Here is a 27,517-nt window from a genome sequence, read left to right on the forward strand (position 1 = left end):
CAGAGTTGTGAGAATTTGAACTTTGCTTTCTTAGTACTTTAATGACGTCGTCTCATTGAACGCGTGCGCACTTAACTTATGTGTAGAAAGGTTGCGAGCGAACATTGCCCGAGACCGTCCTTAAACACCCTGCCCAAACCTGCTAGAGTAATATTAGATGAATCAGATAGGGGAATCGATACGAAGAGCCGTAATAAGTAAGTAAGATAGAAGGGAATATGCTCAACTTTCTTCTCTATTTATTTATAGCAATTTTTTATTTTTTTTTGCCTCTCAAGTGCCTTCTCGTTTTAATTGGATGTTGTTCATTTTCTAGTATTCTGATTGGTTTCCAGCAAAAACCATTTGAGTGCCGTAATTTGTATACCGTCACATAAGATGAAATACTTAAGAGTAATCCGTACTTAAATTAATCATTAACATTCAGCAAGTTCTACCGGATTAGAAGTAAATTGGAGGCTGTATTATTGGCGCCGCTGGGCAAACTCGTTAGCGGGCAACACTAATGACCTTTATATAGAAATCAATCCAAGTGGAATATGAAATGACAAGTACGGAGGAAAAAAAAATCATGTTATTTGTCATTGTTATTTGAGAGTAAGTATAGTACAGCTCACACGATGCTTATTGATACAGTATAAGACTTTGATATCTATCGACGAACAAATGTGGAGTTCGGAACAAAACTTCTATTACATTCAGTTTTCATCGAAGGAAAAATATCGAGCTGGAAGCCTAAAATTAGCGACATTCTGAATTGAGTAAGTAAAGACTGATATCGGCATCGACAAAGTAAATTATTGTATAGGAATTAAGAAGTGAAGAGCCATATTACCTGGGTAATCGGAGGGTGTGCTTTTAAAGACAATAAGAACGTGATTTTAAAGTCAATTATTTCAAACTACGCATTAATATCTTTATCCTTATTTTAGGCGGCGAAGCGGATTTTTAACTTTTATCGATCGCGATGAAATTACCTAAGTTGCTATACCTAACCCTAAATTACTCTCAACACCTAGTTCTTGAATGAGCTTTTTATGTTTCAATCGTTATTATACTCATCCTCTTCTTCTTCTTCTTCTTCTTCCTCTCATTACTGTTAATGTTATAGGGAAGCACGGGTTGCGTAGCGGTGTGAGCGCTCGCCTCTCATCAATGCGACCCGAGTTCGAGTCCGGCCGGATTCGGTGTTTGTTGTATATGAGTAGAGTTGTTTGTTGGTTCTCTCCTGTGCTTCGAGGGATTTCCGGGTTCCCCGGTTTTCCTCCCTCCGCAAAAATCAATTTCTAAATTCCAATTCGATCACAGAATGATTGCCACAGGTTTGTTAGCCACTGGCTATTAAGTGCTACCCTCGTGAAAAAAGGATGGTTTTGTTATTATTATTTGAAATGAAAACTTACGCAAAAATCCGACGTTTCGGAGTCATCTTGACTCCATTTTCAAAATCTGTCTTACTTAAAGTTATTATTATCATTATTATTACTTCGTTTAGGGAAAAAATAAATACTGAGAGAATACTTTCCAGCGATGCATTGCGCGGCTAGATCAAGAATCGCTTAGTTATTAGCCTTTATACTCAACTCTGCATGATGGGCATAAAGAGCTACACGCTGCACATTTTTTTCACATTTATAACCTGTATATCACTAATGAAGAGTAGGCGGCTGCTCTTAGTGATACACGGGTTATGAATGTCAAAAGAGGGAAATAAGAAAATATTTCAGCGCGAACATCCTAAATATTATCGTGCGATGTTAAGAATTTGTAGGACTGCGTTAAGGGAAATTTATTTTGGCTGTGATAAAGAAGAAAAAAATATTGTACGTGAATGAATGGATTGAAGGACGGACAGAGGAATGGACGGATGAACAGATGGGTGGATTGGCGGGTGGATGGAAAGACGGACAAACGGATGAATGGACAAATGGATGGACGGACAGACGGAGAGATGGGTGGCTAAAGTGATAGATTTTAGATTTGGGAAAGGGAAGGTTGGATGGGATGGATGGAAAGATATATGGATTCTTGGCGATGGCCTGCAATCAAAAGCCAATCCTTAGACATAACATATCAGTTAATATTCAATTATGATGCGTTAACAATAAACCCAATCATAATTTCTTGCCTCATTTTCTATCCATTGTCTGACCTCTTGACGTTGTTAATCAGTATCAAAACCTTAAGCTATTTGCAATTACGTCTGAGTTGTAATTATAAAGGAACTCCGGATCCTATTATCCAAAGGATTGATAAAAGTGCCCGATATATTAAGAAGCAAGCTTCAGGGTTAATCAAACACAGTATGTGAAAACTACAGCTGAAACAATTTACATTTATACATCCTTCCTATTCTTAATTTGTCTGGATTTGAATTGATTTTTATACAATTTTTCAGTATGTGTCCATTTGTGTATTTTTATCTGAAATAATATCGATTTATTTGTATACCCATAATGCTATTCAAGCATCTTGAACGTCTGCTGGACCTCCGCATTGCTAGGTAAACGCTCACTCGAGCACTAAAAACGTATGGTACTTAGTTCAAGTCCTTTTTTTAGAGGAAAGTCCCTTTGGGTTGCTTTGATTTTCAGAATATCGACGGTCTGTCTCCTTTCTGGCATCCTCTGAAATCGAAACATTAGATAGCATCACCTCAGACTGGGATACTTCCGTATGGTTTCAATAATAAACTAGCTAACCTCGATCGAAGGTCGATAATAACCAACAGCAGCTCGAAATCGATGATTCTACTTTACTAGCAAAGCTTCGTGGAGCAGCTACCACTGTCCTGTGCTTGTGTCCGCGACACATGATAGTAAGGGTAAGACAAGCTAAATTAGACGTCCCTTAAATTACTTTTAATTCGAATTCGAATAATACTGAAAAATTACTGATGAAGACATTTTCCATGTAAGTCTATAAGTAAAGCTGGGTGGCTATAATTTTGATTTGAGACGTGATGTTGCTCTGGGCTTCGGCATTTTAGAACAAAATTAAATTTAAACATTTGGCTTTAATTCATCCATTTTCTCTTTTTTCTTGAAAAGTAACTAAGATGGCTATAAAACGAATAAAGGGAAAAAGCTTAAAGAAAGGCATGGATTTTCGGAGTACCATAATCTTGAGAATATTCAGAGAGAGAAAAATGAAATGAAAAGACATAATGAAAGAAAAACTAGCAATTAAAACATAATGAAGAGGAAAAAATTATCGTCAGTGAGTTGCCTTTGTTTCGCACGCAAAAAGAATATCAACATCACATTCACTGTGAATTGGTTTCCCAGGCAAAAACGAATCAATACAGATGCACTGTATTCTACAAAACATATGTTTTTTTTCTGAAATGTTTGTGCATGCTATTTTATTATAGAAACCGCATTTTCAAAGAACTGATTACCATTAGCACAACCTTTGTGTGTATTAAGTTACAAATGTCTATATACAGACCACATATAATTATAAGTGAATTACATAAAATATCACTTAGGTTTACCAACTGTTCAAGTGGGCTGTGTCATGGTGATAGTCCTTGTTTCATAGTCATCAGATATGAATGTTATCGTTTCTTAAGTGCACGTAGATATCAAAAAAAACATAAGAAACCAGTTTATTATCACTAAATCAGACTTTTTCGCGCTCAAATACGTAGATAACCGCTGTATTTTTATCAGTTTTATATACTCAAGGTCAAAATATTCGCAAATACCAACGGTGAGATAAAAAAAACACAACTTCAACCATGAAAAAACTTTGGAATTCCAACCTTTACTGGAAAAGATGACTGAATATTCTACTCAAAATTGAAACTAACACTGAACAACAAAGTATTTTGAATTCGAGTATCGACGGTCATTGAATTTCTATGCCTATTGCATTAAAGGCCGTGTTTCAATTAGCTTGATGCACTAACCTACTTCAAGGTGCACTACACTTAAGAAGGCTTAAGAGACGGCGATATCCCGCGCGCCAAGAACAAAGGAACACGCCTCGGCTTTCCATTTAGAACCCGCCCTTAACTAAGAAGTAAGCGCTGCCACCAATATCAATATTGTAGAGCATTGGAAATATATATGGAATCTTACTATGTCATAACAGCTTAGGAAAAGCACTATTCGATCTTATGACATTGCCATCATGGGTTGATAAATACGCATTATTGTACGGAAGGTAGGGCTTAGTTTGGACTTGCTGTACTTATGTAATTGAAACCTGCCCAAGGCTACTTAAGAACTGCCAGTCAATTGCCACGAACACTGATATTATTTTTAATATCGCTTTAAGAAGTTCGTGATTTTTGCCTTCAAGACAGAACGTCTTTATCGTATGGCATTGTGTAAACAAGTTAAAGTTTCAGTTGTAATTGACTGTATGATATATATATGTGTGCTTTCTCGAGATTTTTTTCTTTTTTGAAGGGCATGGGAGCTGATTTAAAGTACATGAAATATCAGGGTAAATTATATTTGTGTTAGAAATTAGATAGCATCCATCTATAGTATCTTTCAACAAGAACAAGGCGTTGTCGAGTATCCTTGTTGTTGTTGTTTTTTTTTGTTTTCTTTTTGCATGAGGTTTCTTCTACCTCTTTTGTAGACAATATATCTATCTTTTCTTGTACGTACGTCTAAAGAGTCCAGTGTGGAGGGTCGACTTTATGGTCTTATGCAGATGCTGATAAGATAAAGATAATCAGGTTCATGTACAAGGCCATGGACGGAAGATTAGTTACATTTTACAAGAAAATCTTCTGACTTAGCTTTGTAAAGGCAAAGGCGTTGATCTTCACCAAGCAACGAGAAAAACTATACCAAGAGATTAAAGACTGGAGAATCTTTAGATCGACTCAATCAACTTGTTCAAAATTTAATATATTTTTGCATTCTAAAAAAGTTTTGATTCCAGTTTTGTAAAATTGCTGGTTGTTTTTTTAATTTCTTTTGTACTTCGAGATTTTCTTCCGTGATCTCCACCGGCTCATACCTTGATCTCGCCGGCCTTTTTCTCTCTCCGTGGAGGCATAAAATTTCTTACTTTCTTTGAATATTGTGCACGAAGGTTTACTTATAGTATAAATGACATCGTGAAACGGACATTGTTTCACTTGATTGTTTATTATTTTTTCCCCATTTTTTCCTGTTTTAATTTTTGGTTGTCGTAGGCCATTAATGTGCCTTTTTAGAAACAAAAAAAAAAACAAAAACAAAACAAAACAAAAAAAAAAGCATGAACATACACGAATGAAAAAATTGGCAGCTAGCTATTCGATTGGGATTCTTGTTTAATTCTGTATAGAGACTTGGAATTTAGGAAGTTTTCCTGCTATAAGATATGCATATAGATATAGATAAAAGGCATTAGTGAAGCTGTCAGTTCATTTTGAGACGATTTATTTTCAATTCAAGATCTTATTTCATTTGGCTGATTCGGCCGTTCGTCTGTAAGCGTACTGTCTCATGATCCAACAAAAACTTTAGAAAAAATGTTAAACTTCGACTAAGAATAAATAAAGCTTTATAACGCCCTTTGTTTCCTTAAATACGTAAAAACATCTAAGCATCTTGCAGGTAGAGGTCGAGCTAATTGTAGTGTTGATCCAATATAAAACAAGCAGTTGCAATGGTGATGATACTCTGGAAAGATTTTAGATATGGATAGTTTTAGCCATTCCCAGGTTGACTAGGAAAAAGCGGACATTGCACTGCATCTTGCGTCTGTTTTAGGGTACATATTTTCAAGATGGCGTTTATTTCGTCCCTGTTTTAGATAATTTGTCGGCCTAGTAGAGACACTCTCTAGAATCTTTGTCAACACGACGTACGAACATTTTTGTCTCAGATAAAAACACATGTAAGCACAATTTCTGAGAACCAACCAGCAAGCTTTCCTGTGGTCCTAAGGTGCGATTACAAGGAGCAGTTTTCTCTGCAATTTGTCTCGCAACAAATTTGAGCGGTTGCAGAACGGTTTACACGGTGCAACGCCGGGACACTCAATCGTTGCCAAAAGTAGAAACGAACTCTACTTTTTTCTGCAACTTATTTTGCAACGGCGTTCGACACGAGCATGGAGCATTGAGCTTATAACTTTTGTACAGCAAACAATGTTGCGAGACAAACAACAGCAATTGTTGCAAAAGGTAGATTTTGTTCAGTTCTACTTTTGTCAACGACTTTGGATTCAGAAAGCGGCGATCATTCCTCAAAATCTTACAGCATGTCCAGTTATAGGAGACCATAAGAAAGAGTCTAGCATTGAGTTCATAAACAAGCTTATCTATTATTGGCTTCCTAAGAAAGCATTGAATAATGCACATTAGCCACATTAATTTAGAAATAGCCAGCAGCAAAATACATCAGGGATCCTTGTATGAAGATCAGCAATCTTTTGAACATTGATCAAGACCATTGATCAAGTTAAACAACAACAACAACAACAACAACAACAATCGTGTTTATTTAGTACCTGCTGTGCAATATAATATTTACAAGTGAAAATAAATACAATGTATTAAAAACCTTAATAAAGGTACATGCTATCTATAATAACCACAAGGGCTAGCCGAGATAGATAGCTATACATACAGCTTTAAACAATAGAAAATTGGGTCTATAAATATAACATAAAAGATCTGGACATATTTATATTAACACGAGAGAACGAAGATATAATTAATCAGACACTGATACTGAATGATGTCATGATGCGGAAGATTCAACAAACGGACTCAAATAAAATTTTGCGTGCGAAGAAACGTTTTTTCCCCTATTTTTCTGGCTGCAAGTAAGTTTGCATTTTATCTCTTATTTAGTTTCCAAAGCCCAAATTCGTCGTTTCCTCCTTCCGCAAAACCTAAAAAGCTCGATTCGTGAGTTAGGTCAGCCCAGAGGTTAGTTCAGGGTATCGACTAATTTGACGTTTTTTTAGGGTTTCTTGGCTAATTATTCCCAAAAGATGCGTACCTTGATAAGATAATCCTATGCATCCTATGCTTTTCCTAAACCGTTAAAGCTCGAAGGAGATGGGGATAGGAAATGTCAATACTGAGCTAAAAACAAGATAATCTTAATGATAGCTTCCTGGAAATACGTTGAATATGCATGGTTTTCGTGTAGACAATAAAATCAAAACTGTCCATGTGAAAGCTGTTAAATTGGATTGAGTGAGCCGCGGTCGAAGATTATCAGCTTTATTATGATCTAGAAAAAGGAAAAAAAAAAAAGAAGCAAAAACAAACTAATTAAAACATTATTATATAAAACGCTAACGACCGGAGAAGGTTGACTCTGAGTACAGTAGGGTGTCAACGATCTGACAAGACCAGCTCATTTCTTACAAGCCAACATCGTTTTGAGTAAGTAAACACCAGCATAATTGTTTTTCATTTCTCTAATTTTCCAAATCAAAATATTTGAAGCTTAATGTCATCACCAGACATCTTTGACGCTGATACGATCCTTCGTCCTTCGTGGTTAGTTCTTTCAACGTACGTATATATGTATATATATGATTGCAAGCAAAGGGAGTTTTGTTCGACTAGCTTAATTTTGTGTAATCGTGGTAAAAGGTTCTTCAGCTGTCGGTGGTGAACTCCAAGAAAGCGGACGGCTTCTCTGTTCGATGTTGCGTGTTGTTTTGGAAAATACAGTTAACTATTTGGAAAGTGCAGCTGACTAAACTTAATTTGTTTTGCAACAAACAAAAAAAAAAAAAAAAAAAAAATCTAAACGTCCAAACCCAATTATTTCGTGAAATGGAATACTATTTTCCTCTTTTTGCAGAGATCTATATCTGCCCTCCGTTCTGGAGCCTCTACTTGCAGGTTATATTATTTTGACTCCGCTTTTCCTAGTTGGACTGTCGCTTTTCTTTAACTAAGAAGCTAATACAGCGAACCTTTGTTCTCTGTTTACATCAGGGCATTTGGTTATATTAGAGTACTTGCTTTGTGAAAAGAAAAATGCTGAAAACCATTATTAGTGGTTCACAAATGGATGAAATATTAATAGGTGCCAGTAAAGGTATAACGGCGCGGGTAGAAGCACGAAAAGGCAAACTTAGTGAAAAACAATATTGAGTGAATATATGAAGGCAGTTTCAAGCAAAGAGGCTTAATGCCCTTTTTTATTCTTTTCTTTTTCCCTCTTTAATTAGGGATGGTTTATTGAGTTCGGTTGATAAATGTAACACTCAATGTTAAGTGACTTTTTAAGTATAATAGCCAGCAGCACTTTATGGGTGAAAATTAAGAATCAAGCAAAGTAAACAGACAGTAGACGTATATTTATTAGTATAATTTTAGACTTGAGTAGAGTTTTCAGTGTAAATTAGTCGAGAATGCCTGGCTTTTTCAAAAATACATAAATACTGCTGTTGCAAATTGCCAATGGTGGCATGCGTTTTTGAATAATCGGAGAAAACGAACATGTACCTTCACCCTAAAGGGCGCCACTTCCGATAATAGAGAGTTTTAGATTTACGTTCACGGCAAACGTGAAACGTCAGTTGACCAGTAAAAAGATATTTTAAATGACTGAAAAAGAATCGCAAAACAGTCCAAGTAGTAGAAAAACAAAAGAGTATTTGCGCTTGGTGAGAAGGTTTGTAAAAGGTAAAGTAAAATACACGAAAACTATGAAAACGTGGTCACGTTTGCCGTTTGCGGGGAGAAAAAACAGTCAATCTAAAACTCTCTAATATCTGTGCTTTGACTCCGGAGCAATTAACATTTGGAGGCTTGGAAGATCCTGGAGATTGTATGTGTATCTGGATTTCTGGTTTCAGGCTGTTTCAGGCTGTTTCAGGCTGTTTCAGGCTGTTTCAGGCTGTTTCGGGCTGTTTCATTCAATTCTAAAAAAGTCACTTGGTTGATAATAAGCAATTGCTGGGTTTCACTCAGCTGATAAAAGTCCTTGAATCTCATTATCTGCTCCAAATGGTGGTCTAACACTGTCCACCATGTGCTGTCAACCAGAAGGAATCCTATTGAAAACTTGTGATTCAGCTGATGTATATTATTCTGCACTAAGCAGGAAATAACATCATTTGAAACCCAGCAATTCTTAAATGATTGTAAAGTACCTGAACACGCATGCGAACTGAACGTTTTCCTCTAATGTCGAGTAAAAAGTATGAAAACTGCCGAAAATAATACAGCTTTTATTAATATATTATGTTTTTCTTCAGAAACAAGAGTCAATGAACAGAATCTTGTAATTGATAAATAGAAAAGCAAACTTAGTTGAGGTAAGTTATCTTGTCAGGTTAGAACTGTTACACATGGCACGTTAACGCACCGTGTACTGGAGCAGGGCCTTAACCATGGGGAGCACAGAGTGCACGTGCATCCCCCCATAAAAGCTTAAGGTCCGCTCATCCATCTCCTCTTGCTTTAAAATTGTATGTAAATGTTTTTTTGATTAAATGAAGACCACTTTCCATCTGCATATTATAGCATTTTTAAGAATCACTCACCCATTTTTACTTTTATTTGGTTTTCTTTTTAACTCGTGGATACGCGAAGCGTAGAAACGAGTTATTGTGAGGGGTCTGAATATGCAAATGTGTCACCGCTCACTCACTCACAAAGATGTTAGCAGATCGATAATAAGCCTGAAGCGAGATGACGTTTTACCCCCGTCTCTAGACCATAATCCTTTTCACACTGCTTTTGTTGTTTAATTATGACTATTGTTCCTGTATTCTCTAAGGAATCAAAAATTTTAATATGAAAGAATTTTAAAAACTATTTTGGTATAGAGTCGGGGGTAAAACGTCATCTCGCTTTAGGCTTATTAAATTTTTAGTGATCGTCTTACGTCATCTGATTACGAACGTTACACGACGCTAACAAGTTCGAAACTCTTATGCAGTATAGACTACATTGGGTATTTATATGAGGAAATGAAGTGCTGATGAAACGTGGGATATTTCTAGCACTGTGGACCCACCGTGCTTGCGCAAACTCGCGCATAGGTTTCTCTTTGAAATAATTATATTTAAAGATTCAGGGAAAGATGCAAGTTGAAGTAAAATAATACAATTAAAGCCTGAACTAAAATTTCAATGAGTTAAACCTTTTTTGCTGATGTATTAAAGCAAACAGAAACGCTGATGTACATTCGTCAACATATTTAGATTTTTTCATAAGACTCGTAGCTCGAGCCGGATGCATCGAAAAAAATCATTTTTCATTAGAATTCAAAACGAGATTTAGATTTCAAGCTTTGGAGGAAATTATCCTCATTAGAGAAAGGATCGTAGTTACGGCAGTATTCAGCCAAAAAATCTTAAAACTTCTATCGAGCAAAGTTTTATTAGAACAGTTGTTTACTTAAAGTGACTTCCTAAATAATCAATCATGTGGATGTAGATCGTAAAATTAGCAAAAGACGAAATTTGGAACAATTCCGATGGAGTCGTGAAGAACATTCGGCCAGTTTTGTCATCCAAATAAGCCGTTAAAAAGCCGAATAAAAAGTAGATTGATCGCCGAAGCAACGTTCTTGTATGTTAATCTGCGAAGTACAAATCTACACAATAGATATCGCTCGAGACAACTAACGAAAATTCGCTCCAATAAATAATCCGGAATTTACAGACTTGAATGAAGACGAATTAAATAGTATTTCAAAGCAGGTGTTGATAGGAAAATAAAAGGCCGACTTATCATCTTACCGGCTAAATTGAGCATTTAAAATATGAATTTGAGCGAAATACTTTGAAACCTTCGAATGTTAACAACTATAAGGGCACAGGAAGCCCAATCTCTGGAACGTCAACTAGTATCCATGAGTTCGCCAAAGGGCGGTTTGATTTATTTTCTTTTTTTTTTTTCATTTTTGGGGAGGTGGGGGGTTCTGCAAATCATTGCCTGTGCACCTCCCCTGCAAGATCCCTGGTTACGCCCCTGTGGAGTTCAGTGTTGAAGATACTGAAGCAAGTGAAAGTGGCAGAAATGCTAAAATACGTAGTTTAATCATAGTTAATAATCTATTAACTATGGTTTAATCAGTTGTATTCATTTGCTCGGGAATCAAATTTGTGAAGTCACGACGAGTCGGTGTAGCCATAGTGTTATTTTTAGACTGGCGTACTCTTCTGCTTCAACTGCAAAATAAATTGAACACCATTGCTTCGTTTTCCTTTCCTTTCCTTTCCTTTCCTTTCCATTGAATTCCTCTTTTTGCTTATTTGTCCCTTTTCTCTCCATTCGCTCCTTCATTCCTCAACTGCACAATTTCGAAATTCAAGTAAAGTTACGACCTAAAAGAACAATGCCAATACCTAAAAAGACAATGCCATGTATTCTTTACATTCCTATAAAACTATTATCGAGAGTTTATTCGAACAGGAATAAAGAACAATGGGCAACCGTTACATGGGTTTAGAAGCAAACGCAAAAACTTTATCACCAACTTTGAGTTAGTAAAACTTAAATTAGAACAGCTTCAAATTAGCTTAATGAGATATTGTTTGCTTACTTATTCTTAGCTTCTTTCGTCTTATTTTAACTTTTTCCTTAATAATCTTGAGTGCAAGAAGTATTGCTCTCAGACATATAGGAAATAGCTAACAAACTTAGCTACAAAGAACTAATCCGGATGGTAGACCTCATCCGTGACGCTTAGCCCTTTGATCTTGAAACGCAAATGATCATGTAATCAAAGCTTTATAAACTATGCTCCTCTAACACTATGCTCCTCTAAGTATATTTTTCAGAAGTTATTATACATCACCTCTGCTTTATACGTAATGTATTCCTCAGGCAAAACCAAGATCAGATGAACTTTTGAAATTCTTTCATTTTGTTCAATTAAGAACTGTATTATGGATGATAACCCGTTGTAAATCCTGGATTAAAACTCGTCATTAACAATTAACACTTAATATTCTTAATACTGTGGTATGTGGCGTTTCGGAATTAACGCCCAAACACTCGAAAGACATTAACGCTTTTGGAGAAATCTATTTTTGGAATATATACGAGTCAATTCAAAAAACGTTGTCGTCGACCGGCTAAAGCCTACGCGACTGGACCGAAAGAAATATGAGTAAAAATCACTGAAGCGGTTAAATATTCGTTCTGAATTAATTGTTCCCGCTAGTAATAAGATAATAATGGCGAGAAACAATCCTTCAAATGCATGTCTTCGGGTTTAGGGATAGAAAAACTTGACATAGTAGTTATGATTCAGTTCACAATCCCGAAAATATGAAGGCATTTAAAAAAGTCTCCTTCAACATTTCCCGCTCGCCTACGAAGGTTGGTGCTGTAAACCAGGCATAACTAGTCAGATAAAATTATGGAGTCAACTCGGCTTCAATGATTACTACCCAGAGTTCCTTTCGGTCCAGTCGCGTAGGCTTGAGTTGGTCGACGACAACATTTTTTGAATTGACTGTATATATATACACACACACTATATGTACTGTATACTGATGCCTATATATTTCTAACTTATACTCGAATCTCGCATAGAACCACAATTCGAATGAACTTCACGCCCCTTTTTCGTCAAGTTTCTGCTAATTGACACGATTTTTTATTTGTTATCCCTGCAACGTGGTTTCTAAATTTTATTGAACATAGGAATTCCACACACTTTGCAAGCCGCATCTCATTACACAATGTGTTTGTGGGGTTCTCCCTAAAGTCACGTGATCATTGGTAAAAACCAAAGCATAAACGGGTTAAACTCATTATTTCTTCATTCAACTGCTCGCCCCATAGACAGCCCTTCGTCTCAATACAAGATCAATACAAGGGATTTTAAGGTACTTCAGAATGAATGTCGCTTAGACTTATGTGATAAAGCATACGTTAAGCTATACTGAGGTTTTATCTTCTTCTGGGTTCGGTTGTACGTAGCCTGGATAGCGCTATCCGCCGGATAAATCCTTCTCCAGTGGATAAGTCGATGCTGTTATATAATGAATTTATCCACTGGATAAGATTCAGAATCCGTCGGGTAGCGCTTTCCAGGTTTCGTACAACTGGGCCCTGTACAGTAGTCTTTTAATGCGATGATGAAAAGTCTGATGTTCAGTTAGGTAGCCACGTCAGGATCATTTTCAGTTTTTGCATCTCACAAGGAAACCAAAAATAGCTAGGAATAGAGGTGCCAAGGTGACCAAGGGGAGAATCGAAATATTACATAACAGAGCTTCATGAACGACATTCCTTAAAGTTGGTACTCAATAAATTCCTCTCTTATCTCCCATCCCTCAGTAGGCCACGTAGTGGGAAAAAAACAAATAATTTAAATATTGCATTACATTTTATTACCCACACTTGCTTATACTGTCAGTCATGACCGACCGCTTCGCTCAAACTTGTTGGTGTAAATCTGTTATTCACTATAGCTAACAATGGCGTAGATTTGTGGGGTTTTCTCCCCATGTGGCAGCTGATTTGACTTTTAATAACTTGAATTGGTCGCATAACTTTTTTAATTTACTGAAGACTGAGGCTAATTAACCCCAAAATGGTTTCGATAAAATCCAGATGCACAACTTATCCTAAAGAAACTAGCTTTATTCTAAATTTACCGAACGTTTCTAAATTACGAGCAATTATGAACAGTCTGTTCTCCTTATTGCTTTTCCTTATTGCTTCTCCTTATTGCTTCCTTAATACCTTCATTCTGTTCACGTTCAAATAACAACTAAACTCTAAACTCAGAATGAGAGCAATTCAGATTCTCAGAAAAATGGAATGTCAATGTGAGAACTAATGTAGCATATTCAAAAAAAATATCACTAGTGAGACGTTTCCTATCGCCAAAAAACCTGAACTCAATAAATGTCATCATTGAAAAAAAAAAAAATTAATAAAGTTTTTTTTCCTTGAGTTCTGTTTCAGGGCATTGATATCAATTTTGCCACAAGATATTGACGTCATATTTTACCTTCAACTCTGTTTTCATTTCTTTTGTGTCTATATATTTTGTACCGGCCACTCAGCACGTTAAGTAGAGACCGGCTTGTTTATCAAGGCACTGAAATAAGGGGATTTTATGAAAAACATTTTAAACCACAAAACCGACAATAACACAGAGGTTTTTTAGCAAGGCGCTTCTGGTCATTATGGTTTCTTAATCATATGTTTTTGGTCTTCTAGAAAAAAATTTTCACTTGATTGTTTTTAAGATTTCTATTAAGTTTGATGTCATCATTTCGTGATTCAGAACGAAAATAAGACTTGATATGAAATTACCGTCTTCCATCTTAATTTTCCTTCTTTTTTGTTTGTTCGCTTGTTTGTTTGTTTTACTCAATTCGTTTGCTTAATTGCTTGTTGACTGCCTGCCTGGTTAGTTGACTGGTTGGGTGGTTGTTTGGTTGGTTGATTGGTTGGTTGATCAGTTAGTCGCTTAGTTGGTTAGTAAGTTGGTTTGTTTAACAGCGTACGTTGGCTGGTTAGTTAGTTAGTTAAGTAGTTAATTGGTTTAGTAAGTTTTTTCATCTTTTCACGGTGTATAATTTACCTTTTCATCATTACTGTTTCATTAGAAACACCGACGCAGCTCACACTAGTTTTTAGCTAGTTATATCTTTTCAGTTAATTGGTTGAGTATGGTTGGTTGAGTATGGTTGGTTGGTTGGTTGGTTGGTTGGTTGGTTGGTTGGTTGGTTGGTTGGTTGGTTGGTTGGTTGGTTGGTTGGTTGGTTGGTTGGTTGGTTGGTTGGTTGGTTGGTTGGTTGGTTGGTTGGTTGGGTGGTTGGGTGATTGGGTGGTCGGTTGGGTGGGTGGTTGATCAGTCAGTTTGTTGATTGCTTGATCAGTCAGTTTGTTGATTGCTTGGTTAGTTGGTTTGTTTAACAGTTGGTCGGTTAGTTAGTTGGTTTAGTAGTTAGGTTTGGTGGGTGGGTGGATGGGTTTGTAGTTTGTTTAATTGTTTGTTTGTTCGTTTGTCACCTACAAAAGCAATTTTATCTAAGAGCTAAAATCCAAATTTAAAGTACTTTGTATAAAGACCCCCTGATTCATTCTCGTACAATCATGAAGTTGTTTAGTCCAGACGCTGTACTCTCTCCTTTGCCGCTCCGCTTTTGTTTTTGGGCTTAGCAGTGCGGCAAAGGAAAGGGTACAGCGTCTGGACTAGAAGTTGTTCGACTAGCTTTGAGAAGTCAGCATCATTTCAGAGAAGATTTCAGAGAACACTCGACCTGAAAAATGACATCATTGGCAGCGAGCCCTCATGATGTTAAATATGGATCAGTAAAACGGCTAAAGATTTTGATCATAAAATCATGAATAATCTTCGAAATTTGCTTTTTCTTTTTAACTTAGGAAAATAAATAACACATGCAGTCGTTTGTATTCCATGCCTCCCAAACAACAACAAGAGAGGACTAGTAAAATATTCGCTGAAAAACCATGACATCATTCGTTTTCATTGTATCTCGACATCTAATGTAGCCGCTTTTACTCTTATTCTATTTTTATATATTCGTTTAGGATTTATTTTCGTCGTAGTCCTTTTATTTTCATTTTTTTCCAGCAGCGCTATAACTTAAAAATGTCAATTGCACTGACCTCTGCGTTGGTGATAATTTTAGAACTTCAGTTGTCTCCGCTATAAATACATACTTTGAAATAATAAACTCTTCAAGACTCGATAGAAATAAGAAAGGAAAGTGAAAAAAGTGAGCAAAAGCGAAAAATGAATTAGTAAAAAAATAAACTTAGGACACAAGTGATTTGACAATTTTGAATGAAAGTTATTCCTTTCTAAGATTATAAAAAACAAGATTCGTGTTTACAGTTAATCACAAGTTTCTATATTTTGACCTATCTCGGCCTCACCTTTTTTTACTCTCGAGTTGTTGACGTGGATTACTTCCTGCTATTGACAAAACAATACAAATAACACTTAAAGGTTGAAGAGCGAGAAAAACTTAGACAATCCAAGGGTGAAAAGAAAGACTCAAAAACTTAAGGTAAACGTGAGTGTTCAAATATAAACATCCTTGATGTGCAAAAGAGTTGAAGAAGTGTTTTTCTTTCTTTCTTTCTTTCTTTTTTTTTTTTTTTGAAGGAATTAATATCATCATTTTTCTCATCAATAACCTTTGATATAAAGTAAAAATGTTGACTGTCGGTAAATCATGCTTCTCAGATCATCTTAGAAATATTAACAGTATTAGATGATCTTTATCGTATATCAACTTATAGCAGTATATATTATCGATTATCGTCGACTGTAATGTCTCAACAAGATAATCGTCCTATTATAGGAGTGTAGCACTTAATGAACAGACAGTGGCTAACCAAACTGTGGCCCTTGCTCCATGACCGAATTTGATTGTAATAACTGATTTTTTTTTTTGGAGGAAAATTAAGTGGTATAGGAGGAAACGAATAAAGAGAAAGCGAAAAAAAAAAACCTTCAATTGAATCAAGAAAGATCAGAGGCTGACCCAACCGGCTTACTGCATCGATCTGCTTTATTTTTAGCCTTTTTTGATTCAATCATCTTTCTTAAGCTTGTATGTTGGTGTTTGTACTCATGCTAGATTACATGCAATGCACCTCGCATGTGTCAACTGAAGTGGCTCTATCATAAGTGGCAGGCTGTCGGCAAAAAAAAGCGAAAGTTACCTCCAGTTATTTTGGCCTGTTGTACTAATTACAGCAAATAGAAAAGACTACATCGGGCAAGCTTTAGGCTGTCAACAGGGCGAATGTCGGTTGATTCTTCGCTGTGTTTATGGAAAATCCTTCAAACTTACCTAAACATATGCAAACCAGCGTCAACTCCGGTGTTGCTTTTTGTTTTAGCTTATAATATAGCTAAAACAGAAAATAAAATGAATGAAATATTTGACAAGCTCTGTCATCAAGGCAAACATCTTTCGGTTGATTTTTCACGGTTTTTTTTAAATTATTTAAATCCTTCAAAACTACCGAAATAGCACTCAGCTATAACCAGCATAACACTAGTATTTTGCCTTAGTGCAACATCTTTCGGTTGATTTTTCACGGTTTTTTATTTATTTAAATCCTTCAAAACTACCGAAATAGCACTCAGCTATAACCAGCATAACACTAGTATTTTGCCTTAGTGTAACATCAGCAAATAAAGATGTTATATTGGACAACCTTTGTCACCAAGGCAAATATCCCAGTTTCAATGATTCAGCCACTGCAAAGTTTAAAAAAATCCAACAAAATTACCACATTATCGTAGAGCTTAACCAGCATGATATTTTTCGGCTTATTTTAGCTACAGCAAATAGAAAAGGACTATTGCACAAGGTCTGTCATCAAGGCAAATAGTTTTTGGAAAAAATCGAAATTACCGAAATTAAATTTGTGTCGAACGAGCATCATGATTAACTTCGGGATGTGAGCCTAGTACTACAGCCAAATAAGAAAAAGTTATTTGTGAAGGAGTTCCATCACTAGACCAAGCATCATTCAACCGAGTTTATTTTGATCTTATCAAAGAAAAAAACGCACTTTCCGAACGAGCGAGAAAAAATAATAACCAAAAACTTAAAAAAAGATCATTCTCTTATGAGCAAGAATAATGCAACTTTGATGAGAAACTGCTCTTGCCAACTGATCCTTAACCATCAGATTTCCCTCAAATACAAAAAAATGTCAAAATAAACATACCTATTTTTGATTTCATTTTCAGTACGTTTAGACATTTCTTATCCGCTCCTTTAAGGGATCAAGGAAAACCATAGCGGAATTAAACTTATTTCATCCGTTTCAAAAAGCCATTCTAACTTATAAAGGAAGACATTTCCTCATCAGTGAGGCGCACGAAATGTCAATGTCAGAAATTGAGATCGCAAAAACAAAAAATCAACAGAGAACTCATTTTTTGTCGTGATTTTATGCCCGCAAGCAGTTTTCTCTTAAGACTAATTTCCCATTTTCCTGCGGACAGTTTAGTTTTGTTTGTTTCCAGAAATAGCCCTTCGCTTTAATTACGGACGAAGAACATGGCGTACGTCCGCGGTTACGTGTGAGCAGTCACATGCTCCTGTCATTGCAGTGCAGTATTAGCAACAAGAAATCGAAACGCATGATATATAGACCCTGAGAAGTTTCAGGAAAAACGTGACTTCGTTTCCGTTGCTAAATGCCCCTATTACACGATCGGGGGTTTTGGAAGTTTTGTTTGCAATGTGATTCAAGCCAATATCAGCATAGTGTACATACATTCAACACTTCTTGCACTCGAAAACGTCTCTCAAACCTCTGTATATAAACACCCCCGCTTTTCTCGCATTCGGTATACTTTGATATAGTCAGTGGCAAGAGACTCTGCGGTATTTTTGATGATTCTAAGACGACGTAGTTCATGGGCACGTATGCTTAATGGTGAACAGGTCCAGAATGTGTAAGTCGACGAACAAACGTAGGTTTCAATTGTTTTATTTAAAAAAATCTTGGTGGATTTCAGAAAATCATTCAAATTGCTCGTGCTAAAAATTATTCAAAATACTTGAATTGAAGGATAATTGCGCTAAATGTTGCGTTTAAGATTCAAGCCTAAACGTCACTTCTGCCTAGAAACTTGACTGATCATTTTTCAAGTTATACGAGAGTTTATTAATATTATTGTCAATTATTGCCACCTAACGCTGGCTTATTTATTTGATCAAACTTGCCAACCGGTTTTCGTTTTTGGGGAGAATAACTTGGAACTTCACACAAACAAGTACTTGTTCCGTCGCCTACATTGCACGCGACAACATTTAGAAAATCGCCCCCATTAAATCTAAAATCACTATCGCCAAATGCTTTGCGAAAATCATAATTTACATCGTTTGATAATATCGTTTACATCTTAGAAAATTCATGTTTTCCCTATATTTCTTGATCAACTTATTTTTTAAACTAATAATGGCTGCGTTTTTTTTATTTAATTTACTAAGAAACAACTGTAGACTTTCTTGATTTCCGGACATTCCATTTTTTTTGAAAGAATACGTGGTGACATGTTGTATGACATCATTTTTCGTATTTAATCCTCCTATCCGTTTTTCCTTCTACTTTATGGCTCTTATATTATCGTGCATCAACTTCTCGACTTCTGTCCTAGACTTTATTGAAACTCGTTATCAATGGATTGGTTGGTATATTCCACATGGTCCCATAATGACTAATACAATAGCAAACAATCGTCAAAAGAAGATTTTATCGAAGCTAAGTACTTTAGTCGGCGCAAGAAAGAAAATATTCTGCATTTTCGCACGTTTTGCGACATATTGTCTATGATTTTTTATAGAAGTTCAATGAGTTAAGGAACTCTAGTGTCCACAAATAAGGACCTTAGAGGAAAACCAGTCTGAACAATAACTTACAAGAACTCTGGTTTTGATTTATTGACCATTGGTCAATCACTTACCGATTAACCGACCGGCATACACTCAGTTGTTATTGTTTAAATCTTCTCCTTGATAGCGCATACCGCATATGCACCAATATCATCAGCAGTTATTATACCCGCTCTATAATCAACATAGTCTTTAGTCTGTACATTCATCTTATGATATTGAACTCTGAAACCTACGCGGTTTTATAATGGCTTAGGAGTGTATTACGAAAGATATATACTCTATGTAATAATAATAATAACGGTTGGTACTATAGTAACAGGGTTTATTTAGAAAACATTTGTTCCTAAAGATAAGCTGGCGGTGTGGTAACGACTTTACGTCGCGTTTTCTTTTTTTCATTTCAGATCGCGCTGAGTTTTACGCTTGACACGAGAAAACGAAGATACTAAAGAGAAGTCGAAGAAATTGTTATCGTCTGTGAAAAATCTCTTTTCCAAAGAAAGAGGGCACCGGTAAGTTTATATTATTTTTCATTTAAACAGAATTCATTTTTTTTTTCCCCTTCCATTTAATCACTCTAAAATTCAACATAGTGTTAATTCATTTTTACATACTCACTCTAATTCAATTTATTTGTTGTTGAATTTTTCTTCTTGGTAGAAAATTCTCTTTTTCAAGATTCAGATTTCATTTTATGTTGTACTTTTCTTTTAAATTTAAACACACTTTTTTTTCTTGCTTGCTGACTAGTCTTGACTCAATTAATAAACCATATATATTCCTTTTTTCTTCCTTGCGTTTATCCTTTTTATTATTAAGATATTGTTAGTTATATAATTCTAGTTTTGTAAATAGTTTCTGAAAAGCCCTCTTGGGAGAATGCTATAAAAGTTTATTATTTTTATTATTATAATTTAGTTTCATTTCCTTGTCCTTTTCATTCATTTCGAACAAGCTACGAATATATTTGTGTCATGGTGGTGTTTTCTACCTTAAAAGCCATACTTCTTTTTTGACAGCTCAATTAATACTTTGGGTTCTTATGAAATGACACTGATTATTCCAAACGACATCCCACCGCCCTAACAGTTTCATATCTTAATTCATATACCTACTTAAAAATCCATCCCCTGACACAAAGAACCAATACGTGAGAAAAAATTAAATCTATATTAGTGGAATTGTGAATGAGTAGAAAGAACAGCTTTCCCTTTCTGTTCAGGAGAGGCTATCGGAAACGAGGGATTATGAAAAGTTATTGCGCACTCAAAACTAAAAAGTTGTGTCTTTTAACGAATTATTCTCTTACCGAACAACTTTATAATATTTAGAGTCAATTCGAACAATATTTTCGCAGTGCCAAATTATTTCTGTCAATATATTTATTGTCAAGGTGTAGAATTCCCATAGTCAGGCTAGGGGTATAATTATCCCCTGGGACTCGGATTTTTTCACCTATTCCCTTACGTTCGCTAGCTGTGAGTCGCGATCGCTGAATTGTGATTCGCTGAATAATTTCAACTCCAGTATATCTAAGATACATTATTATTTGAAATACGAAGCTCGGTATAATTTCATTTTTTTGACTGTGGTCAGGAGATTTTTTAAGAATTTACTTATATTTATTTTTCTCCGAGATTACTGTAAGATGGTTAACAAAAACAAAGAATAGACAAGGCGCTGTTAATTAAAATGATTTTCTGTATTTTAGCTCCATAATTCATTCTAATGTCAAACATAGCTTACAAACGGCAACTGTCACGTGACTATCAACTAAAATCGCATTTTAAGGCTTCAACAACCATGAATAGAAATACTTGTAAGTTGACAAGGGTTTAAAAACGCGTTGTTCTTACGTGTTGTTATATATATATTATATATATATATATATATATATATATATATATGATCGGCCATGGTTATTCTCTAAACCCTCTCATGCGCATGCGCATACTCCATACTGTATGATCATTTTTCTCGCTAATAGTAACTAACACAACAGAAAACTAACTTTGTTTGAGTCCTCATCTTCTCGATTTATGATATATGTGTGTCTATTCTTTCAATGTCATGTTGCTAGTTAGCCCCTCCTGGACGGCTTTGCTAATTAGACCTTCGAGGTTTTCGATCCTTGTTACCGATTAATTGTTCATTTTAATTCGCTTTCAAATTTCAAATTCCACGTCACAAATTTTAAGCAATTTATAATAATTCCAGTAATTCCAGAATAGGGAATTAAAACATAAAGGCCGAGTAAATGCTTTTTAGTATGATGACTCTCGTCATCTGGCCTGTGAACAAGGCCTTTGAACGCGCTCTTTAAATAGTCACTGACTTGCGTTTTAGTTCAAATCTTCGCAAGGCATTCGTCATAATGGTCAATAGCAAAGTAGATAATTGGAGACATCACATTTATGCATGTAAATTTGCATTTAGTCCGAGTAAATGCAGTATGTGATTATATAGTGGTTAATAGAAAATGTTAAGCAATTACATTTGTGTAACTAAGTAGCCCGAGTAAATGCACCCAGGAAATTGACAGTCTGTGAAAAATCTACAAGTTAGACTTACGAGGCATTCAACATACTGGTAGAGATAGTGATGTAGAGATGAGAGGCTCGAGTAAAAAAATGGTACTGATTCCGCGTAATGTCCACATTCTGTTAATTATATTTTGATAGCACATGATCGCCAAAGAAAAAAATCCATTAGTAATGACATGAGACGTGCAAGACACACGTCAAATTAGTGCAAAATTGGAATTCACTTTAGCCATCAACAATGACAACTCATCAAGTGTTTTACATCCAATATCAGCCGTGTTAATTAAGGATTGCCTTAAGCAATAAATCTCAAAAGAATTATTGATAATTTTTTCCTTCCTTGGGATAATACTGATGCTGCTTGACCCTTCAGTGATCCTTAGTCCATTCATCCATTCATTAAGTATGATGAATTTTCCGAGTACATGGTTATATTGATATTAATCAAACGCAAAGCCACTTCACGTACTATCGTGTGCGATTCTGACGATTTTATTTTTTATTTTTGTAATATGCTTTCATTATGATCGACGCATATTATTATTATAAAAAATTTTAAGAGGTAAGTGAAGTCCAGAGCTGCACTCTAGATTTTTCTATATTCTGTTCTGAAAGAGCTGGTATGGGGGAAAGTTATTGAAAAATTTTGTAGAATTTCGCAAAAAATAAATCGTGAAAAAGGAATGTAGGAATTGAAGGAAGAGAAGGAAAAAAGAAGGAGAGAAGAGGGAAAGGATAAGGAGACAAAAAGGGTACAAAACCACGGAAATGAAATGGAAGGTAAATGAAAAAAAAATAGGAAAGGAAATAGTAAAGAAACAAAGATATAGACTAAAGGAGAGGAGAGGAAAGGAGAGGAGAGGAGAAGAAAGGAGAGGAGAGGAGAGGAAAGGAAAGAAAGGAAAGGAAAGGAAAGGAAAGGAAAGGAAAGGAAAGGAAAGGAAAGGAAAGGAATTGATGAAAGAAAAAAAAAAAAAAAAAAAAAACAAGCAGCAAGTAATACTTGAAATGCTTGTCTCTGACTTAGAATTTTTGAAAAACATCTGTGCCTAAATTTCTTATTACTATACTAAAAATAGTATATTGAAGTCAGGATTTATATTGAAGTCACAATCACTACTTATTTTATTTAAATATTTCATTATAACTCCTTAACCTTATTTTTATTTGCTTTGATGAACTCCGGCGATAAATTACAAAACAAAATATTGGCTTCTCTCATCTATTTGTCTGTCTGTCCGTTTACATTTGCTTATTTATGTTTATTGTTTGCATTTACCTTGTATTAGATATTACAATATTGATGTGGTTGTAGTTATAATAATGATAATAAAAATAATAATTTCATATTAATAATAATAATTATTATCATTATTATTCTTTTTAGTTAAGGTTTCTTAACAGAGATTTGTTACGCAATAGGCTCCTCATTTTTGTTTAGTTGTAGAAGGGAATATAACGTCTGAAACACTACCATAACAATAATAATAATGATAATAATAATAAAATAATAATGTTTATAACTATAATGTTGTCTAATAGTACATACTATTCGTTAGTTCATTTCAGTATATATACATATTTTGCAATAATTTTTTAGCCTATCAGTTTTTCGATTAGGTTTCACATTATTTATAGTTTAATTAAGTTTAATCAGCATTAATTGGGCCTTTAGGTTCGAAATTGTTGTAAGACATATTTGAGAATATTGTAATAAAGCTTTCCATGATATTAATAATTAATAGTAAATATTATTAATATTATCATCATCATCATTATTATCATCATTAATAATAATAATAATGATAATAATGATGATGATGATAATAATAATAACAATAATAATAATACTAACAATAATAATAATATTAATAACAATAATAATAGTAAATACTTTATTTAAAGAGGGAAGCACTAAATACTGTCCACACTAATAAACTCGTGACCCTAAATCTCAAACTACTATTTACAAATAATATAAATAGACTATTATATAATATTAGAGAAAAAAACAGGTAATACTATGGCAGTTCATTCTAGTTTGATTCAAAAGCATACGTGCAGCAACATCAAATCAAACTTTACAGCATAACATTTAATCAACTTTCTCTACCCACACTGACATCTCTGCTCCCACACTGCACAACATCACGTTCTAAATATTTCAGTCCTTAAGGCTATTTTGATATAAGTATTTCCCTTACAAGGGGGGATCGTAAACACCATTGCAGTTATTAGTATAGTGGAGGATAGAAGGACAGTTTATTCATAAAGAAGGCTTGTTTAGGCTAGGAACAAATGAAACCCCATTTTGATCCTTAAAGAATATAAACTAATGACTTATATATTATTGTTATTGTTAATTAAGAGAAACAAAGAATGAAAATGATAAAATGACTTTCCTAAAGCATGTGATCAATTTGTTTGCTTTTAACGAAATATTAAATGTTGAATTGTAAGATAAGATTTCAGAACGACATACTACTAAGACCTACAGTACTAAGAAGAAGTAAGAATTGCTAGCTACTATTACTACCACGACCACTACCACGACCACTACCACAGCCAGTACCACCACCACCACCACCACAGCCACCACCACGGTCCACTACCACCACCACCACAACAGCCACTACCACTACCACTACCACTACCACTACCACTACCACTACCACTACCACTACCACTACCACTACCACTACCACTACCACTACCACTACCACTACCACTACCACTACCACTACCACTACCACTACCACTACCACTACCACTACCACTACCACTACCACTACCACTACCACTACCACTACCACTACCACTACCACTACCACTACCACTACCACTACCACTACCACTACCACTACCACTACCACTACCACTACCACTACCACTACCACTACCACACCACCAGGCCTAGGGGCGGATCCAGGGGAGGGGTGCAGGGGGTGCGCATCCCTCTCTGGTTCCACTTTGTGCCCCTACTTCGAAGATAACCAACACGGTTTTTCCCTTTGATTCTAAGGGGTGCACCCCTCCCTGGGTTAGCTTTGTGCGCAGCACTCCTCCCTGAACAAAGTCCTGGATCCGCCCCTGACCACCACCACCACCACTGCCATTACAAGTACCAATATACTACAACAGGTACTACTACCACTACTATTATTACTACTACTGCATGTTACTTCCACTACTATTGTTTTCACTATCACCGCCATTATCATTATACCACTCTGTCACTAGACAACTGCTGTTTAACAGCAACAACAACAACAACAACAACAACAACTGCTATTACTACTTTTACTTTCGCCAATGACCATCAACAACATTACCTTTACTACCCTACGACTACTAATACCAACAACAACTACAACACCTTTATGCTATAACAAATAAATAAAAAAGCTAAATTGAAAAATTCTGACTTCAAATTCAATAATGTTTTTAAGATAATTTTCTGTCCTAACAGGTGTCTACATTGTCAACCAGATCTTGCACTGATCACATTGCTATATATTTATTAATTGAAATAAATTTATCAGCAAGACATCTATTGAGATTTTTTTTTTTTTTTTTTTTTTTTTCTCGTGCCTGGATATATATTAGAGATATCTATTTCTGACTTGGGGAGCTCGACAACACATGGAAAAGAACGGTGAAAACAACCCGCAGTCCTGAATAATCATGAATAATTGAAACTCTACACAAATAGCCTTGAAAACAAATACAGCAACACATAATGAGAAGCATCAAAACATTTTTGTTGTCTGAAAAGTCATGCCAAGATCTATTTACTTTCGTTGCACGAAAAGCCATCGGTAATTGATTTGTAGGAGAAAATTTCGCATTGTTTTGATCGAGGGTGACAAACTCAAAATTGAAATAAACTCAAACTTTACTGAATTAAAAGTACCACGAGGCTTTTAGTGTCTTAGTTTACATTGTAACCACAGCTTCTTAGGGCTTTTACTTATTAATGCCACGAAAAAAACTAAGAAGCTTTTATGAGAAAGTGATATTATATTGACTCTTCCACCCCTCGTGAAGGAAATAATAATTTATAGTTTTTAATTTATTCGTATTATGATTTTTATTTTTTATTTTCTAAATAATATTAAATTGAAAAGGTACTCTATCTTTTGACTACCTTTTGAATTTAATGTTATTGAAAAACGTACTACCTGCCGATGTGATCTGTGTGTGTGTGTGTGTGTGCAAATCCTCGCTTGCTGTTTTCTACCTTGGCTTTTTATTAATTTAATTTTCGATTGGTTTTCATTTCGCCTAGGGGCGTTTGATTCTGAAACAATGTTGTGCAAATTAAAAATATGTATATATAGATAAATTCAATCTTGGGTACCGGAAATCAGCCGGGAAATACAAATCACTTAAGAAGCTAAAATTAATACGCTTTGAGCGCGATAGGTATTTTATAAACAAAAGTAAAGTAAAAATATCACAGAGAAGAGATGACATTCCATGCTTGCACAGAGAAAGAAATACTGTGGGACAAGCGATAGAGCTACATTGGGGTAAGCCCTTGAATATCAATGTTTTGTCAAATATCTTGAGATACTCTGAGAGACTTCACTAACTGCCTGCTGAGCAATTTTGTGGCGCCACCCAGTTATCGAATTCCAAGTCCTGAGTGATCTAGATACGCAATTATTTGACCTCACTAGTGGCGCACTTCTACTTAACTGCCTACATTTATATAGCTCAATTTCGAATCACGTCCTAATCAAACTGACCCAAGTGAGTTCAGCAGATACGCAATGAGTTTTATTTGTGGTCTGAATCCACTTTAGTGGCTCGCTCCTACTAACTGCCTTCTTTATAGCTCAATTTCGAACCACTTCCTAATCAAACTAACCCAAGTGAGTTCAGTACGTAGATACGCGATCAGTTTTATTGTGGTTTGATTTCATTAGTGGCGCGCTCCTAGTAACTGCCTACTTTAAGGCTCAATTTCGAATCACTTCCTAATCAAACTAACCCAAGTGAGTTCAGTACGTAGATACGCGATCAGTTTTATTGTAGTTTGATTTCATTAGTGGCGCGCTCCTAGTAACTGCCTACTTTAAGGCTCAATTTCGAATCACTTCCTAATCAAACTAACCCAAGTGAGTTCAGTACGTAGATACGCGATCAGTTTTATTGTGGTTTGATTTCATTAGTGGCGCGCTCCTAGTAACTGCCTACTTTAAGGCTCAATTTCGAATCACTTCCTAATCAAACTAACCCAAGTGAGTTCAGGAGATATGCGATTTTATTTGTAGTTCGACTCCACTAGTGGCGCACCACCGTCATGTGCTTTGCGCATGCGTGATTCCCCCAAGACTTGATCATTTTCAGTGCCAGCTGCCAGACTGCGTTCATCAACTATCAGAATTCACAGATGTAAATTATATTTAGTCAAGCAAATTTTTCTCCAAAAAAGTGCGAGCTTCAGGTGGGATTCGAACCCGTGAAACATCTTAATGATTGGTAATCAGTTTCTGTTTACTGTTTTAACCATTAGTATGGTAGGCATCAGTGTTTTTTTTTTTTTTTTGTTTTTTTTAAAAGAAAATACAGACGAAAGAGATCTTGACTTGTCTTCGTCGCTATATTTAATTAACCAAACTATTTGTAATTGTCATCAGTTCCATTTGATATATTAACTAATA

General features: G+C 35.4%; 1 protein-coding gene across 9 annotated transcripts in view; it reads left to right on the forward strand.

Annotated features, from left to right (window-relative positions):
* Positions 1–27,517, forward strand: part of LOC116286534 (octopamine receptor beta-2R) — a 54,368-nt gene that overhangs the window by 13,757 nt on the left and 13,094 nt on the right. For 3 of the 9 annotated variants that reach the window (XM_031693078.2, XM_031693077.2, XM_031693076.2), the window contains 2 exons: positions 9,187–9,246; positions 19,710–19,817. The gene's annotated coding sequence lies outside the window, so the exon portion shown is untranslated. Of the gene's footprint in view, positions 1–9,186; positions 9,247–12,728; positions 12,778–18,260; positions 18,381–19,473; positions 19,606–19,709; positions 19,818–27,517 lie in introns of those variants that run through there. The other 6 variants (XM_031693086.2, XM_031693081.2, XM_031693087.2 and 3 more) reach the window with 4 other exon arrangements.

The sequence above is a fragment of the Actinia tenebrosa genome, unplaced genomic scaffold (assembly GCF_029948245.1).
Source record: "Actinia tenebrosa isolate PJP-AT-01 unplaced genomic scaffold, QUT_ActTen_1.0 PGA_scaffold3__52_contigs__length_22856419, whole genome shotgun sequence".
Classification (NCBI taxonomy): Eukaryota; Metazoa; Cnidaria; class Anthozoa; order Actiniaria; family Actiniidae; genus Actinia; species Actinia tenebrosa.